Source organism: Poecilia formosa, unplaced genomic scaffold (genome assembly GCF_000485575.1).
Source record: "Poecilia formosa unplaced genomic scaffold, Poecilia_formosa-5.1.2 Scaffold210, whole genome shotgun sequence".
NCBI classification, from domain to species: domain Eukaryota; kingdom Metazoa; phylum Chordata; class Actinopteri; order Cyprinodontiformes; family Poeciliidae; genus Poecilia; species Poecilia formosa.
Genome location: NW_006800149.1, coordinates 1,118,910 through 1,124,384, shown reverse-complemented (window position 1 = coordinate 1,124,384; position 5,475 = coordinate 1,118,910). Strand labels below are relative to the sequence as shown.

At 37.4% G+C, this 5,475-nt stretch overlaps 2 long non-coding RNA genes across 2 annotated transcripts in view; one reads left to right on the top strand and one right to left on the bottom strand.

The window, feature by feature from the left end:
- The first annotated feature begins 654 nt into the window (after positions 1-654).
- Positions 655-5,475, top strand: part of LOC107838082 (uncharacterized) — a 23,506-nt gene continuing 18,685 nt past the window's right edge. The window contains exon 1 of the long non-coding RNA XR_001664145.1: positions 655-1,484. This is a non-coding gene — a long non-coding RNA (uncharacterized LOC107838082). The remainder of the gene's footprint in view (positions 1,485-5,475) is intronic.
- The window catches only part of LOC107838081 (uncharacterized), a 10,878-nt gene continuing 10,184 nt past the window's right edge, over positions 4,782-5,475 (bottom strand). Inside the window, exon 3 of the long non-coding RNA XR_001664144.1 lies at positions 4,782-4,792. This is a non-coding gene — a long non-coding RNA (uncharacterized LOC107838081). The remainder of the gene's footprint in view (positions 4,793-5,475) is intronic.

Sequence of the window (5,475 nt, the reverse complement as noted above, 5' to 3'; positions counted from 1 at the left end):
GCAGACTGAAGACTGCTTAAAGCAAAGAGAGCTCTCTATAAATAAACAATCTACAATTTGCGAATAAATAAATAAACTTATAAACTGTCTGCTATTCTTATAAACTGTCGGCCATTATGGCAGAAGAGGAAAACGTTGATCTGGATCAGGAGGGTACAAATAACATTGTGGGTCAAGAGGAAAATCCTCAATGGGAGTCTGAAAAAAGACAGGTGAAATTAACAGCCAAGGCTTTGTTGGTGAAAATCAGTAACTTAGAAAGTGAAAGAAAAACAAAGTTAAATTAGGTACACCAGGTTTTGTTGGGTTTATTGCCTGTGGATGAAGCACAGAAGCATGATGTATGGTTTCAAGCTAAAATGTTGAATGTTCATGATTTTGTTGCTGCTACTCATAAATGGTTTACTGAGGCACAAGGTTGCTCAACTGGTGTGCCTGATGATATGAAAGAAAATGAGAGTAAAAATAATAAGGAAGCTGAACCAAATACTGCCAGTGGTGGCATGATGGAGGAGGAGCTGCAGATTGAACCTCATGACATTTCAAATGTTTCTGTAAGATCTTCCAGAAAAACTGGGAGTCAAAGGGGTTCTTCTGTAACAACCAGCAGATCGTCAATGCTTTCTGAACAAATAAAAGCAGAAGCAGAAAGAGCTGCACTCCTGGCATGTGCAGCTGCTTTAAAGGAGAAGCACGCATTGGAGGAACAGGAATACCTGCTAAAGAAAAGAAAGGAACAACTTGAGATGGACACCAAAATAGCTGCTGCTAATGCCAAGCTAATGGTGTTAGAGGGCAGCACTAAAGGCAGCATTACATCCAAGCATTCTGATGGAATGGATTCATATGTTAGAAAAGGTGCTAGACCCAAGATCAAACCGACTTTACTCCTTCCTCAAGCTTCACAGTTAGTTACCAAACCTGCAAAGAAGCTTCAACAAGATGTTGGACTCGAGGTCGGGTCAGATCTAAACACAGCCTATGAAAAGCATGTTCCACCTGAGGTGGACAACACCGTTTTCAATACTTTGGTGTCACAAACAGCTCCCCCTGTTGTTCAAACTTCTAAAGCTTCTATTTTATCCGATCCCAATGTTGCCACTCAAAAAAGTCTGCTTCCATCAAATCAAAATCAACCTGCTGGAGATCTCTACAATGTGTTGAAACAACAGAATGACATAACGGCTCTTCTGGTTCAAATGCAATCAAGCCAGTTGCTGCCACATCGAGAAATTCCCATCTATGATGGAGATCCTTTGCAGTTCAATTCATTTATGAAAGCTTTTGAACGTTGTGTGGAAGCAAAGACCAGTTCTAAAGGAGACTGTTTGTACTACCTTGAACAGTACACTAGAGGGCAACCAAGAGACCTCATACGCAGCTGCCTTCACATGACTGCAGAAAGAGGATATGCTGTAGCCAAGCAACTCCTCAAAGAACATTTTGGCAATGAATTTAATATTACTGCAGCCTACATGGAAAAGGTCNCATCTCAGAAATGCTGAGATGTAGTAGATCTGACTGTTTCAAAGGGGTATCAGGGCTAAATCTTATGTTTGAAAAGAGCAGCATCCAAGAAGTAATAAAGCTTTATCTCAGCGAAAGAAGTGAAAAATGGACTATCTGTGAATTCGCAGCTCAACATTAAATTTTCAGTCTTCTTAGATGTTGGATAGCTGAAAAATGCTGAGATTCAGTAGATCTGGCTGTTTTAAACTGGAATCAATTCTCAAGCTTACCCTTAAAGGGACCAGCATGCAAGAAGAGAAAAAGCTTTGTCTCAGCGATAGAAGTGAAATATGGACTATCTGTGAATTCCAAGCTCTACATCTTATTTTGAGCTTTATTAGATGTTGGACATCTCAGAAATGCTTAGAATCAGTAGTTCTGGCTGTTTGAGGCTGGAGCCTGTTCTAAATTTTATGTTTCATGGAAGCTGAATCCCAGAGTTCAAAAAACGCTTTATCTCAGCGATAGAAGTAAAAAATCGACAATCTGTGAATTAAACACTTTATATTAGGGAAAGATGCGAAAAATGGACAATCTGTGAATTTGCAGCTCTACATTCAATTTTCAGTCTTATTAGTTGTTGGACAGCTCCGAAATGCTGAGCAGCACTAGATCTAGCTGTAATAAGCTGAAATTAGTTGATCTGCTTAAGTTACAAATGATCAGAAAGCCAGAAGCCAAAAACGCTTTATCTCAGCGAAAGAAGTCAAAAATGGACTATCTGTGAATTTGCAGCTTTACATTCAATTTTCAGCCTTGTTAGTTGTTGGACATCTCAGAAATGCTGAGATGCAGTAGATCTGACTCTTTCAAACTGGGATCAGGGCTAAATCTTATGTTTGAAAAGAGCAGCATCCAAGAAGTAAAAAAGCTTTATCTCAGCGAAAGAAGTGAAAAATGTACTGTCAATTCGCAGCTCAACATTAAATTTTCAGCCTTCTAAGATGTTGGATAGCTGAAAAATGCTGAGAATCAGTAGATCTGGCTGTCTTAAACTGGAATCAAATCTTAATCTTATCTTTGAAGAGACCAGCATGCAAGAAGAAAAAAAGCTTTATCTCAGTGAAAGAAGTGAAATATGGACTATCTGTGAATTCCAAGCTCTACATCTTATTTTGAGCTTGATTAGATGTTGGACATCTCAGAAATGCTTGAATCAGTAGATCTGGCTGTTTGAGGCTGGAGCCTATTCTAAATCTTATGTTTCATGAAAGCTGAATCCCAGAGTTCAAAAAACGCTTTATCTCAGCGATACAATTAAAAAATGGACAATCTGTGAATTAAACACTTTATATCAGGGAAAGATGTGAAAAATGGAAAATCTGTGAATTTGCAGCTCTACATTCAATTTTCAGTCTTATTAGATGTTGGGCAGCTCCAAAATGCTGAGAAGCAACAGTTCTGGTTGTTTGGAATTGGAACCAAGTCTAAATCTTATGTGTCATGAAGAAGGCAAGAAGCCAAAATCACTTCATCTCAGTGAAAGAAGTGAAAAATTTGCAGCTCAGCATTCAATTTTAAACTTCTTTTTTTCGATGTAATAGCTTAAAAATGCTGAGAAACAACAATTCTAGTAGTTTGAAACTAGAACCAAGTGTAATTGTTGTATTCCAAGAGTAGTGCATCTCATAGGTGAAATAAAGCTTTATCTCAACCAAAGAAGTGAAAAATGGAAAATCTTTAGATTTGCCGCTCTGCATTCTATTTTCAACCACATTATCTAGAAAACAGCTCAGAATGCTGAAAGACAACAGTTCTGGTGACTTTCAACTAGAACCAAGTCTAAATGTGTTGTTTCATGGGAGCTACAGCTGAGATATAAAACGCTCAGCGAAAGAAGTGAAAACTGGACAATCTGAAGATTCGCAGCCCTTATCTGCTGTCTAACAGCTCAGAATAATGACAAACAGTAGTTCACTCACAAGGACCATGCCACAAAGATATAGGTCTAAAGAATTTTTGATGGTGGGATGAAGAGATGAAGGGATGAGGGAATTGAAAATGGAGGGATGAATCAGAATATAAGATCATGAATATGATCTTATAACTAACTACATGATGAATTTTTAACAGTCAATAAGCAAAACTTCAACGCTGATGTCGAACTTTATTCAACTGAATGTTTACAAAACAAAGTAAATCAGTACTTCATTATTTATCTGGGGGAAATGTTTCATATTAAGCTAATAAATCTACATGTTTTCAAAGTTTGCAAAGACGCTAATGTACTAATCAAAAATATTTGCTCTGCTGTTAGCACATTAGCAGATTAGTGGAAGTGGATCCACCACTGAGCAGCTACATGTCTTTAAAGAAGTTTTCAGTTGTCATTCATTAATCAACATTTTAATTTGATATAGATCCTGAGATCTCACGTCAACTAGCACATGCATTTATTCATAATAATGCATACTATAATAGTTCATTATTATCTTTAAGAAGTTTACAAGATGCAGCTGATCCAAACTGAATGGAATGAAAGTTAAGAAAATAAATCATATTTCTCCTATTTTATATCAAGCAGTTTTGTTTGGTTTGATGTGAGGTTTGAGTTTATATTGTAATATTTACAGCAGATTGAAAGCTCGTATAACTAAATGTTAGAACGAGGAGAGAAGCAGATGGTTAGGTCTAAAATTATACATACCCTTGCAGATTGCCTTCAAGAATTTGTTTTATTCAACCAAAAGTTTGTTTCCCTCTTAAAAGAGAGTAAAATAATGTAAAAGAACCTTCAATATTTAATTTAATTAGTGTTTAAACTTATTTATACCCTTCTCAATCATATATGAAAAAAAATCTTTATTTACATTAAACCAATCAAATTGTTTTATAATATCTGTCCATCTATTTGCATGTATTTTATGATGTCCGGGAACATTAAAAATGTCCACTTTTAGGGTGGGTCTGGAGGCACAGTAGATCCCACCTGCTTGGGTCTGATGTTTATTATAATTTCTTTAAATAAGTGCAGATAAAACATGAAAACACCAAGGAGAAAATCAGAAATAAGCGCAGGGTAAATGGGTGAACCTGGAAAGTTTGAAAGCTTTGGGAGGAAAATGATGAAGGTCATCAGCAGGAAACAGAAGGCAGATCTGGTGCATGTCCTGTGTTAGTTATCTCAGTCTCTCAGTGTTAGCTGATAGAATTGAAGTGTTTAGTATATATGCTAATCATTCACACAGGCACAGGATTATCAGTGAGCTCTGCCAAGAGTCGCCTCACTCCACCTAATCCCTCTATCCACTCCTCTGGTGACACCTAACTCCTCAACTTCCCACTTAACGCCTGTTTATCCTGCCGTTTTTTTCTCTTCTTCAATGCTCTTGCTCTTTTTCTCCCTTTGGGTAAAAAAAGACCGAGGTGAGAGAGGTGGGTTTTTGCTGTGCAGGCAGATCAAGTTCAAACTCAGAGGTTATCTGGCTAATCCAGAGTGGTCTCTGTGAAAATATTTTACTAAAGATTTCAGGGCAATGCACTGAAACCACAAGCATTTTAATTTATTTTGTTGGTCTTCCTGAATAAGGACCATCCCAGCTGATGTCACAACTCCCATTAGTCAGAATGTTTTAGCTGGAGGATTGGGTGCGGACACTGCCCTTCCAGCGCAGCAGTGGGGAGCTGAACGCTTAACAGGGCTGGACATGCCAGCTTCTGTGTCCTGAAATTATCAGTAGCAGTGAGAGTGGAGGTCAGAGTTGAGGTCACTGGAGGCGGAATGAAGTTTTCTGGTAGACAACAGAGTTGGTATGTCCAGTGTTATTTTTCAGATAGGAATCATAACAAACTATAACTCATGACAGCTACTTACATCGTTATTTACTAAAAACTATAAAATATTTCATTCATGTGGAAAATTTTATTTTAGAAATTATGCAGTGTGATTTCTGTTTAGTTGTGGTCATTTTTTAATTCTGTTAAGGATTTTTTTCCCCACCTGTTTCTAGGATTTGGCATAAATAA